The sequence below is a fragment of the Tachypleus tridentatus genome, chromosome 1 (assembly GCF_004210375.1).
Source record: "Tachypleus tridentatus isolate NWPU-2018 chromosome 1, ASM421037v1, whole genome shotgun sequence".
Taxonomy (NCBI): domain Eukaryota; kingdom Metazoa; phylum Arthropoda; class Merostomata; order Xiphosura; family Limulidae; genus Tachypleus; species Tachypleus tridentatus.
In genome coordinates, this window is record NC_134825.1 from 55,623,077 (window position 1) to 55,637,263 (window position 14,187).

Here is a 14,187-nt window from a genome sequence, read left to right on the forward strand (position 1 = left end):
ACGTGGATATGAATCAAATGTTCGAATACCATGGCTTTCCAGTAGAAACAGAAAAAGGGAAATGACCTGTGTTGAATATATTAATACATTTTTAAACTTTATTGAGTCAGTAGATTAAATAATTTTCCAAGTCTTTCTAAAGAAAAACCGAACTTTACAAATTACCCTATAACTTTCAAGGGTATGGAAAATAATCGATAAATGCTATTTGTTTAATTCGATTATCTACTATAAGATAAACAATTTTACTAAATATGAATGTTGCTAAAGCTGACTTTTACTTTCGGTAACGATTATTTTCCCGAACTAAAGTGTTACAATTGAACTGGATAGTTAAATACTGACAACAACAAAAAATTAAACACAAATTTAGCTTACGGACTTTTTAAACCTAATCATTCAATATCTATTCTTAGCAAGATAGGAACTACATAGATGTATAGAGAGGTGTACAAGGTTTAACCTCTGGTAATAAATTTCAAAGTATTTATAGATAGTGTAGTATCGTACCAACAGAGAGACTTACTTGTTTGTTGCTTGGCAACGTCCCTACACCCTAACAAAAAATTACGGCAAATATATTAGAAAACATTTACTACATTTGTTTTAGACATTCCATATACAATTTTGTAAAGAAATTATGGAAACAAATCAAATGAGGTTTCTTTGTGCGTGCAAGAATATATACCCTGTTATTATCAACTTCTGGTCAAAAAAAGCTACCTAATTTGATTTTAAAAAAGTTACCCCTTAATCAGTATAACAAATTTAATATACTGATATGCTTAGACGTAAATAATGCCAGAAAATATATTTTTTGTGATTATATGAGTACAAGTAAATAAGAATGTCATAGCATGTCAACTACACTACACCTTGGTTTGAATTTCGCCCAAAGCTACTCGAGAGCTATCTGCGCTAGCCGTCCCTAATTTAGCAGTGTAAGGCTAGAAGGAAGGTAGCTAGTCATTACCATTCACCGCCAACTCTTGGGCTACATTTTTACCGCCAAATAGTGGGATTGACCGTCACATTATAACGCTCCCACGGCTGAAAGGGCGAGCATGTTTGGATTCGAACCCGCGACCCTCGAATTATGAGTCGAGCGCCTTAACCACCTGGCCATACGGAGCCTACACTATACCTCTTATACCCAATGCTAACAAGGTCTTTCGAGTCGAACGCCGAACCACCCAGCCAAACGAAGTCTTTTTAAGAATTACACGTCATAATAAGGTTTATGATTAGAATGCATTGATTTATGAGCTGAATATCTTTGCTGTTAGCAACATTTTCAGTCGTAATCCCAGCAATAGAGTCAGGGATGATTTTTTTTTGATCCGGTAAGCAATGTGACAAATAATTATATCGATAATTCAGAGTACCAGCTTATTTCTTTTATACCAAGGTGGAAATACAAAATATAGTGATGCAGTAACCTTTTCATAATACTTAATAGTTAGTTTTTAAATTATTAAACAGCTTTAAAAACCACACGAGGAAGCTCCAAGGGAATGTGTTCATTTGCTTAATTACGCAGCAGCTGTACTGCTCTAACATAAAAGTGTCTAGAAATTTCCCTTCCTACAGACCACTAGTTTATTGACAGTCTCTCACTAAAATTAATTGCTTCCTGACCCTGAACGCCAGGTTCTTCCTGTAGTTAGTAGCTCTTTGTGGAGATGTGAGATTATGCAGTTCTAAAAAAGTGAGACTGATTGTCTTCGTGTTATATATCTATATATATAAATCAAACTGTAACCTCTTGACTTCATATATTTAACTACACTTGCTAACAACCTGCTTGGTAGAACAGTAAAACAAGTATTAAATGGGGTTGTTGTTTGATTAAATCTACCATAGTCTAAGAAATCTACTTAGAGTTTGGAGATATATCATGAAAATTGTGAGTACGTATGAAGTGTATACGTCCTATTAGAAACGACCTCTAATCAAAGCTTCACCTTCTAAGTGCGTATGTTGCAAAACGTTAGATGTGAAATAGATTTTTCAAATGAGTCAATAAAAGAAACGTTCAGTTAGATTATTCCTTTTCAAGTTTATCGTTCAAATAAAGATTTATTTAGTCTATTTCTTTTCAAAGTTAACATTAATAGAAAATAAACGTGTACATAATGCTCGGTTTTTAACATTTCTAATTGAAATTAAACTTTTAAGAACATTTCTTAAAAAATTTAACTTTAATTAAAAGTTTATTGAAGAGAGACCTTTTTTTAAAAATGTCATTAAAATAAAAGTTTTTCAGAATGTTACACTTCAAGAGTTTTATTCCAATGTTTGGATGCTGCTGGCCAACCATACGACCTTCTCTTTGCCATGTAGTTCACATGTACATAAGGTGACATTTGGGTGGAAAGCTTCCATTCCACAAATTTCCCTTTCAATTGACGTTACAAATTAAAATGGTATATGTACCACTTATTCCCTCACATAACATAAGATTTTGGGGATGGATTAAGAAACTTGATGATGGAAAAAGTAATCGAAGTAAATGGCAAGGATAAATTACAATGGAGAGAAGAAAAAGTTTACAAGTTAACAAATAACAGTAATATAAAAACAAAGTGTTCAGTCGATTCAACACTGAAAACGAACATCAGTTAGTAGAGATGTAACTTAGCGATCAACTAGGAATGAGAGAAAGAGCAAGAAAGATGAGAAGAACAAATTAAGTATAATAAATCTGAAACTCAAGAATTGACTTATACTTCTAGAATACAAGACAGATATTGAAAAAATAAGCTGATTGCAAAACATCCGTGGTAGCAAAAGCATAGCGGCTATTGGAGATAAAAGGATTAACCAGATAGAATAGGTAATGGACACAAGTAAACATTACTGAAGAAAACAACAACATAGAGAAATGAAACAATGGTCAACGACTAATTAAAAAAATGTTTTTGTTTTGTTTGGAATTTAGCACAAGGCTGCACAATGGAATATTTGCTTTCTGTTCACCACGGAAATTGAAACTTAATTTCTAGTGATGTAAGTCTGTAAACATACCACTATGCCATTATGGAAGGAGACAATTAAGAGTGCCTTCATCACCTGGTATTCCCAGATGGTCATTCTTTCAAATACTAACCAGACCCAATACTGGGTGTCTTCGTAAAATAAGATATATATTGAAATGTGTAAGACTCTATAGTACCAGGTGATAGAAGAATTAATACACTTTAACAACAAAGAACTCTAGAAAAATAAAAATCTAGAATCGTACAAGGGTAATATTTTGACTGATCTGACTGAGATATCTATTTAAAAGAAACTGTTTTCGAGGAGGCCTATTCCAGTATTTCACAGACACTGTTTTCATTTTGTATTCAAAATTAGTTCTCATTTTATATATTTCTTCCGACCTCTGTACAGTATTTCTATTATTAAACAATGTATTTCACGTATTTATTTACTCCTGACAGGCAGTTACGTTTCAAATCTTCATTCAGATACGCGTCAAGATGCCTGTGTACGAATGAGTAAGATCCGACATGGTCAGGTAGTTAAGGCACTCGACTTCAAATTTGAGGATCGCAGTTTCGAATCCCTGTCACACCAAACATGCTTCCCCTTTCAGCCGTGGGGACGTTATAATGTGACGGTCAATCTCAGAATTCGTTGGTAAAAGAGTATCCCAAGAGTTGGCGGTGGGTGGTGATTACTAGTTACGCTCCCTCTTACACTGAAAAATTAGGGACGGCTCACGAATGAGTGGCAGTTGTTTAATTTTTAAAATATAATATATGATTAAAATATAACGTTTTGTGTTTACAAAAAAGTAAAAAAACTTTGGTATTGGAAATCAATTTTTTGTGAATCGCTCCTGAAGACGACGTAGAAGGCATCAAAACGCAAAGTGTTTTTAAGTAGAAGACATTGAAGGTTTTCATAAACATATTTCAACTGTCTTAATACGAAACACTGTACTTTAATTATTCATTACATTTTGTATTTCATGTGTGCCTACATATTATCATACTATGTCATCTCATCATCATTATTTTAAGAGAAACATTTGATTGTCACATAATGAGAAGCAGTATAATGAATTTCACAGCTAAGTCACCATCTGGAAATGGAGTAAGTCAAGTTTTCTCCTTAAACATATACAGACTGGACGTAAGTTACTAACACTTGCTATTAATCGTTTACACATATTTGATAGAACAGAGCGTCACTCTTTTGCGAGTAACATTGAAATACAGTGACATTCAGGGGTCTTCTACTCCCCCCCCCCCCATTCTTCAGGCAATGTGCCAAGTTTTCACAAGACAATTCAGTTAAAGTCAGATCTAAGCTCTGCGTTTGCTGAGGTGAAGAGTGAAAGGTATTTGCTACAAACCACTGCCGTTATATTTGCTCTGTCCGGTTTCTAGCGCTGTATGTTCACATACACACCGTTGTGCCACTAGGGGAGTCATATTGAAAGAGATGTAATTTTTACTCATCAAATCCCATCAACTTGGGTAGGGCACCATTTTGTAAAATGTCATCAGACCTAAACTCGATCATCTGAAGTAGATGAAAGTAGCATTATTGTTCAGATAAATTAGACGTTTAAGAAGCCATCAGAAACTTTGTAATCAGGGATGTGATAAACAGCTTAATGGTTATCACTCATACACAAGATCCAGCAACGCGTGTACAGTGGTTGTGTCGGTTTGCAGCTTTAAACTTTTATTAACATTGTGTATGATAGATCGGATATGGCTCTGGTTCTAGAACCTTGACGTGAGTGGGTAGCTTTCGTGTTTCGTGGATCTTCAGGGCTATGCTAACAGAAGCCTTGTGCTCTCGATAGATTCAACCATGTCGGAAATATCTGAGGAGGGAGAATCAGACAAAGCTAATATTCTGTTCTTCCGGGCTTATGGGTTTGGTTTAGGGTTAACAACTCAGACCTGTAAAAAAACATTATCTTTTATAGAAGCCACAACTGCATTAGGGATTTATGGCTCAGCTTTGGAAGATCTTTCTTCCCAGGAGCTTATGACGTGTTTTGGTGAAAGCGTATGGGAAGCCAAGTGTTCCAGTCGGAATAAAGAGGAATAAGTCATAATGAATTCATTGCTAAACATGCAGTTTCATATCACATGTTGCTTAGAATATGTATTTATCAAAAAAGCATTTGTTTAGGGCAGTGAAACCATTTTATCACCCAACATATCTAGAGCTCTACCATTCCATCAATGGATTTACACATCAACGGATTGGATAAACTAGTAACGCCAATATTAGCCAATAACTATTATTTTGAAAGATCCATTATCTCATTTTTTCTTGGTTTCGTTACACCAACTGGTCGTTGTGAGCCACGCCTAACAATACCTAAGTGTGATTCATGTAAAATGTCGGTGTAGATGGAGTAATTACTAACTGTGGGTATTCTATTACAATATGTGTGATGATATAATTATACAACTGTTTTTGTATTTATATTATACATTCTCGTGACATTTTGCAAATATGTTGAATAATAAATGTTACTTCCATTAATAATGTGAATTATAATATATACATGTATATATATGCTACTTAAATGTTAGGCTAATATATATAAACGTATCCCAGTATGTAGTATTGGAAGTGATTATAAAAACGTTAGGTAGATCAGAATCAGAGTGTACATAACATGGGAATACATCCTTTGATTATTTATCATTAACAAATTAGGAAGTGTCACAGCAGCATTAAAATATATCAATATAGTTATACTATGACCAATAACAATAGTATGAGTTTTGTGGCTTTCAGAATTGAGATAGTTTTAGTTGGTATGAAATAACCCGTGTTAAAAAGTGCAGTAAGATATTTGTCTCAATAGGATTTTTATGCTTGGCTCTAAAGAGGGAACGTGGAATTGACATTAGTAGTAGCAGAAGTGGGCGATATAGAAACCGAAACTTGAAAGAGGATGTGTAGTATATGAAAAAGCCCTGTGCAATACAGACAACGGTCGAGTATGTATTTTTCCATAGATGCAGTTTTGTACGTTGCTTCGAGAACAGTAAGCTATATATTATCAAGAAACAGTCTCAACTGTCGTGTAGCTTCTAAAAACCCACTGATGAGAATATGCAACTAAATCTAAAGATTGGAATTGACAACAGGCCACAAACAGTAGAATGAGGAAAACATGAGCTTCGTTCTCTTTATGGGAGTAATTCTTGTTTTATTTGTTCAATAACAATCAAGAGTAGTGCATTACTGTGTAACATTCACAATGAAGTAAAGTGGTGAATCAGTACAAGTCTGGGACAGTATCTCAGCCAAAGCTGCCTGTGATCAACACCAAATTTACTACAGTCTGACTGTTTAAATGTTCATACAGATGTTGATCCACCATGTCATTCTCCCAGAATTATGACTTATTGGGTGGCAACTAATCTTCCAGCAAGACGGAGATCCTAAATGTCAGTAAATGTGGTGAAAAGATATCTTTACAGTAAATAGAATGATGAAACACTCATAATTATGGTTTTGCCAACACGAACTTTCGATATGAACATTCTTGACATTGTATGAGCTTATGTAAACTCTTAGAAGGTCGAAAGGTGGCTAAACAGCTTGATTTTATTGTGGGGACTAATACAAGACATCTGGAACAACATTGCACAATCACACATTGATAACGATTGCAGCAAGTTGAAAATAAATATATCTGTAAAAACGGCTCGTTTGGGTTGAGAAAATATTTTAAGTAGCTTTCGTTACTCATCGTTTCTGACTCCTATATGTGCAAGGCTTGTGTGTTTCTGTAATAATCTCCGTTATTGTCTATTGGACCTAAAGCAATATTATTGTAAAATTAAATTCTAGCAACTCCAACACAAGTTCCAGTTACGTATATGATTAAACGTAATTTATTGTTGACAGAATCATTCAGATGTTTTATTTGTTCCATGATACTAATACTTTCTACGAGCACTAGCTAAAAGTTAAGTCAAGTTTTCTTTCCTCATTTGACATAGTTTTCTAGAATCTAAATGATCCTCATGACCCTAAAGAGGTTTTAGAATTAGAACTACTTCAAAAACCCCACCAATGCTATAATGATAATGAAAGGGAAAAATTGAATTACAAAAAATATGTTGTAAAAAGATGAATACATAACTATATTACAAATTAATATGTTGTAAAAAGATGAATACATAACTATATTACAAATTAATATGTTGTAAAAAGATGAATACATAACTATATTACAAATTAATATGTTGTAAAAAGATGAATACATAACTATATTACAAATTAATGTGTTGTAAAAAAATAAATACATAACTATATTACAAATTAATGCTAACTTGCACGTTGATTTCGTGGGTTTTGTTTTTGTTCACAAGATACTATTTTTCTTTCTCCATTAAACATATTACTTGTTACTAAGAGTAGGTTTAAATGTTTTACAGAATATCACAGCTTCCTTTAATTTTTAAAGTGTACATTTCACTTTTTAAATTGTCTAAAGTAACAACAATTAGCGCAATATGACGTTCACCATTAGTCTACTCTCTAACTATAGGTAATGAAACATGTATAACAATGACGAAACTTTGTAGAATGGACAGCAACTGCCTGTTGTGGAGACACAATGTAGAGGATGACGTTTCGAAAGTTTTTCGCCTTTCATCTTCAGGTAAGAGTGTGCGTAGGTGTTGTCGGTCTTTTATAGTGTCCTGGTGGATTGTGGAGAGCGTGTTATGATGTATAACAACTCTCCTGTATAACATTGACACTAGTCAAGTTGCATGGCTTTTCTTAATTAGCGTTATTTAAATATTTACCATTGTTATTACTTCCTTTTTATAAGTATTATTACAATTGTGAACATTTTCTAATATTATCATGTACATTTGTCTACTGTTAAGAAGTAAACGTTTTTATTACTTTCTGTTACCATTTCCATGTTTGTTGGAGAGTCTCTTTGGTTGTTCATATATTTTAGTATATTGTTTCTTATCTTATTAGATTTATTTTGCTACGATAATAACATTCATGCTATTTATTAATTTATTTATTATACTCAATAGTTTTATGATAAAGACTAGTGAGCTCGTGAGCCAATGGCCACATCTACAAAGTCACTATAATACAAATTCAGTCCTAGAACTTTTATCTTGCACTTTTAAGATTAATAACACTGCACAACAATTTTTTGAAACGTTTTGCTTCCTGAAAAGTTTTTGCTGATTGTGACAGGTACCTGGTGGGTATGCACAAATATAGTTTTGGTTTTGCTTCATCACGTAGGAACTCTGAGAAATAGACAGTTAACTGTTTACCGGCAATAACGTATTTAATTGCGTTTATGTTTCTAATACGCTATTAATTTCAGCATAATTAAAAGTGTTTTGCTCCTGATTTTCGTTTGTATTCAATGTCCGGTGCATCACGATGCAGTATCCAATAGTAGTCAGCAAACATTGACGGATTCCAGTTGCCCTGATATCATTTTTCCATTGTAGAAAAAATGAAGATTTAGGTGAAACGGTACGTGATGGGCAAATTCGGATGTGATTTTCGTGATCAGCAGCCAAAAATCTATGAGGAACACCCAACAGTGTTCAAGAAGCAAAAACTTTGTTGTGCAGTGTTATCATTGCCGCTATAATTAAAAGTTAATTTACTTAACCAAGTTATGAACGATAATTTGTAGGCCTACTGAGTACATGCTCTAATGTAAATCAATGCCAATTTTATGGTGTGCTTTATGGGAAACTCAGTAAAAGCGATTTTGCGAAATACCCATGTTCCTCAAGAGGTTCTGTGAAAGGTTAAGTATTCACACAAGCCTCGGATCCGAGACAATTCCTTTGGCACCATTTAGAAGTTGGTAAGTTCAGCAGTTTAGGAAGATGGATTTTCGGGACATTCCAGAGTTTCCCAATAGATAAGATAGAATATTTTAGTTTTGTATAAACCTCGGAACCGACAGACAGACACACACACACGTATACTGAATCTTATTATATAGATTATTTTGCACTGCTGACTTAGTATATAGATTTTGAAGTAGTCTAAATCTCCTAAGATAGCAGAACCTCGTGAGATATCTTGTGAATTGAACGTAGATTTTTCTTATTTCTTGGTAGGATTGTTTATTTTAAATTTTGGGCAAAACTACACGACAGATATATGTGCTGACTGTCCCAAATTTGGCAGTGTAAGACTAGAAGGAAGGTAGCTAGTCATCCCTACCCACCACCAAATTTTGGGCTACTATTTTACCAACAAATGGTGTGATTGACCGTCACATTATAACGGCCCCACAGCTGATAAAGCGAGCATGTTTGGTAGGACGAAGATTCGAACCCAGACACTATTATTAATAGGCGGGTGGGTTCGGATGACATTGACGACTAAAGTTCTGGCAACATTATAACAGGGCATCGTGGATTTGAACATTTCACATATCTATGTAGTCTCTCACGTCACGCTTCTGCTTTATTTGAACATTTCACATATCTATGTAGTCTCTCACGTCACGCTTCTGCTTTATGCTTGCTACAGTTGTACATTTTGTAAGTTACAATTTTAACTGTTTCTTCCTCAATAACGCTCTGGTAAGACAAACAAAGATGTTCTTGTAGTTGGTACAGGTTAACATCTGTGTTTCAGTGTTTGAAACTAACAGCTTGGTCAGAAAACGGCCCTTTGATGACCTATCCTTTAATTACTGGAGATAATCTTTTTTCTTTCTTTCTGAAAAACAATATGAATGGTTTGTTTACAACCACATTTCCATTAAAACTTTAACTCTTTTATGTTAAGTTATACTACTCGAAGACAAAGAAAGTATTTAACGCTTTTATATTAATTTATAATATCCAAAGACTGTTTAACGTTTTTCTATTAATTTATACTACTCAAAGACAAATAAATTTGTCAAAATAGAAACTTCCTCGACGATTTATTTATAGAAAAATTTTAAAAAAATTGTTATATGTAAAGATTTTGAGAGACCTTTATTGGCCTGGCATGGCCAAGCGCGTAAGGCGTGCGACTCGTAATCTGAGGGGCGCGGGTTCGCGCTCGCGTCGCGCCAAACAAGCTCGCCCTCCAAGCCGTGGGGGTGTTATAATGTGACGGTCAATCCCACTATTCGTTGGTAAAAGAGTAGCCCAAGAGTTGGCGGTAGGTGGTGATGACTACCTGCCTTCCCTCTGGTCTTACACTGCTAAATTAGGGACGGCTAGCACAGATAGCCCTCGAGTAACTTTGTGCGAAATTCCAAAAACAAACAGAATTTTGTTTTTTGAGACTGTAATTTCAAAATTCTATGATATTTTCTATGCCGTTACTTGTAATATTTTTAAAATGTTTTCCTCAACATGTTTATCTTGATTATACAGGATGAATTAAAAAAAAAACAATTAAAATCACATTTTTTTAAAGTTTAGACTATGCAGAAAAAGAAGGTACGTGTAATTAGTTACTGTTTTTATGATGTCGAGCTTGCGTTCAATATTATATCATGAGTAGAAAATGACGTTACTCCAGACAGACCAAATTTAAAAACGAAGCCTACATTTTTTTCCTGTGATTTATCCATTCTAATTTTGTCTTTATAGGTTTGTACAGTAGAAGAATGTTTACAGCCTTCTTCCGTTATTTCACCCCCTGGTGGCTGGCGATGCGAACTCCCCTATCATACTTTACGACTTCCTCTTTAAATGATAAACACTTGCGAAAGAACAACAAATACGAGTTATTTGTTCAACAAAGTTACACCATTATAAAGTGTAGCATGCTCATTTGAAGACAGAAAATACCTGGGGTGGTCCGACCACCATGTTTGCATTTTTTAAGCACATGTTATCCCAACTTGTTAGGGCACATCTAACAATATCCTAATTTTAAAATAATCTTTATAGTGTAAATTTATTATCAATATTAAAAATAATAAAATGGTGCTGCTATTTGTAATTGAGGAATAAGTACTTTACTTTTGAACTAACTAAGAAACAGAGAATTATTGCCAGGATACGTATCTTATGTTTTTAGTCAATTTGTTAGAATCATGCTTGGTTACAACTATTGCATTGGAAACATTTAAATTATTATTTTTAATGGCATTCTATATCTATGTTTATCTATCTATACAAGTTGTGATGTAAATGTTGAACATATATAATTATAATATAATATGTGAAATGAAAAGGTAAGGAACTTTTAGCAAACATTTTATTTTACTACATTAATGTTGCATTCAAATGTACAGACACAGCACTCTAACTACACTCAATAATTTGTTTTTACCCCATACTTTAGTTTCTCCACTTTAGAAGCTCACCGGTAAATTTTAAGGCTTATAAAACTAAAAACCGGGGTTCGATAACCACTGTAACCACATCATAGATGGTCCATTGTGTAGCTTTGACCTACTAACAAACAAACCACATACTGTGTACGGAACCATAGATGTAATTGTTTTCTATTGCATAAATTATATAAAGCACTTAATCAAAACTATTTTTAGTGCATAAAGCACTTAGTTTAAATCACTGAAAAGGAAAGCAACATTACAGAAACTTAGATAACAGTTACATCAATCAGATAAATAAATTGGTCACAAACTACTTTAGTTCTTCGTTGATAGGATCTGAAAAATATGAACAAACAGCAACCCCAGATGTTTGGAACTTTTCAAATGATACGCGTGGAGTAAACCTTAATGTCTGATTAATTACTAAAAGTTATGTAGCATAATCAAATCTCTTCAGTTTGTCCGCCATAAAAAAAGTCCACCTTCCGAAAGCACTCGGGATTTTTTGATATAGTATTGTCCCACAATTATAACATGTAACTATTTGGAGATGATTGCATAGGCTACTGCGTTACATTTCAGTGTTCACAAACAAACTGTTCAAATCTGAAAACAACTGAGAAACTGGATCAAGTGTAAAACATAATCGTGGTAAAGAAGAATCAAAGGAATGTCAAACTGCATATTAACGAAAAGCAAATCTCACATTGTCAATAACACAATAAATTCAAAACCATAATATTCACTTTGATTAAGCGAGTAACCCACAAACAAATTCACTTTTAAATGCAATAAAACAAGAATGTTAATACGTAGATTGTTTGTTTGTTTGTTTTAATTTCGCGCAAAGCTACACGAGGGCTATCTGCATTAGCCTACTCTAAGTTAGTCATGTAAGACTAGAACGAACCTCTAGGGGAGCTGCTTCTCAAAACATGATAAAGAGAGAGCGTTAAAGGGTTGAGACATTGACTTTGTACATATAATGGGATTCGTTGAACCATTCCAAAGTGAAACACTAAATGAGAAAAGTTTGCTGGGTTTTATTTTAAGGATTGTTTGCTTTTGAATTTCGCGAAAACTTTATACGAGGGCTATCTGCGTTAGCCGTTCATAATTTAGCAGTGTAAGACCAAAGGGAATGCAATTAGTCATTATCACCCACAATCAACTCTTGGGCTACTCTTTTACCAACAAATAGTGTGATTGACTGTCACATTATAACGCCCTCACGGCTGAAATGGCGAGCAACTTTTGTGCGACGGGGATATGAACCCACGACCCTCAAAATACGAGTCGAGCGTCTTAACCAACTGGCCATGTCGGGATAACTTTAAAGAATGCAAGTCTTAACCTAATCACCAAAATTGTGAATTTAGATAAACAATAAACAAGGAAAAAGTCCCTCAGTTACACAGCAGCATGATTGCTGACTTGCAACTTTAGAAACCAGGTTTCTAACCACTGTGTAACTTCAAGAATAAATTGAAAACCAAAACTTGAATACTTAAAGAATGGACGTCAGTTTTGTATATGATGTTTGAACACCTTGAGTACCATACATTTCATTCAACAAAACATTATGACATAAATTAGAAGATAAATCTCCAAACATTTTTTCTATTATTTCTGTTGCATCTTAAAGGGTTCGAAACTTTGGGCTGATTTTAGTTTTAGTGGACAATATACAGAAGCCAAATCTTACTAAAATATTTTTGTGACAATGATTGGGTACAAATGTTTAGGTACAAATCCTCGTTGAAAGTAAAAGTTTATCGTTGGTAGTTTTAGTAGCAGAAATATAAATTAAATACAACATTTACTGCATTGCTATGGATGACAGAAAACTGGGATCTAACATTACATGGTGTTACACTCCCAACTCGAGAAATACCTTCAAGATTATTATAACCATTATCACTTATACATTTAAACCCGGCATGGTCAAATGGTTTAGGCACTTAACTCCTAATTCGAGAATCGCGGGTTCGAATCCTCGTCACCCTTAAACATGATCGGCTTTTCAGCCGTGGGGGCGTTATAATGTTACGGTCAATCCCACTATTTGTTAGTAAAAGAGTATCTCAAAAGTTGGTGGTGATGACGAACTGCCTTCCCTTAGTCTTACACAGCTAAATTAGGGACGGCTAGCGTAGATAGCTCTCGTGTAGCTTTGAACAAAATTCAAAACAAGCTTATAATTTTCTGACTTGTGAGGCCTCTACTGAAAGTACTCCACACGCTTTTCATGTTATAACTTAAAGTAAGATAAGGTATATTTCTATGTTTTGTTAGTAAGCTCAAAGCTACAGAAAGGAATATTTGTACTCTGCCCACCACGGGTATAGAAACACGGTTTCTAGCAGTACAAGTCCGCAAATATCCGCTGTGCCACTGGGGAGCAATAAGCTATGCCACACTATCGGTGTAGTAAAATATAACTATTACCCCTCCTCCATATAGATATATATGTGTGTGTTAACACATAAATGTAAAGTTTGCATAAGTCATAGAAATATGTTGTTAAAATTCCAAACTCTTTGTTCTGTTCAAAATTTGTTAAATTTATGAATATATGGTTAAAATATGCAAAAAAATAAGTCTTGGAATTTCTTCAATTACGAATGAAATAATTACTGCCGCTGTTGTTTAAAACACAGTTTAGTTCCTATAAAAAATAAATATATACATGCCACTCAAAAAACAAACAAACCATGTTTGTCACAGGTCAATGAAGCGGATATATCAAATACACACAAAACCAATAGAATATTTGTATCTTCAATGTCAAAACATCGTTTTGAATGGTATGGAAGTGAATTTCTTAAACGTATATGAGTCGTTCTTTCGTCTTCGACATGGTCATGTATTAATGATAAAGTGGGCACAAGGATTCCTCT

General features: G+C 34.1%; 1 long non-coding RNA gene across 1 annotated transcript; it reads left to right on the forward strand.

Moving 5' to 3' along the window:
- The first annotated feature begins 7,549 nt into the window (after nt 1-7,549).
- On the forward strand, nt 7,550-11,061 carry LOC143249241 (uncharacterized). Its single transcript, XR_013027697.1, has 2 exons — nt 7,550-7,657; nt 10,593-11,061. It is a non-coding gene; the product is annotated as an uncharacterized LOC143249241 (long non-coding RNA).
- The last annotated feature ends 3,126 nt before the right edge of the window (nt 11,062-14,187 follow it).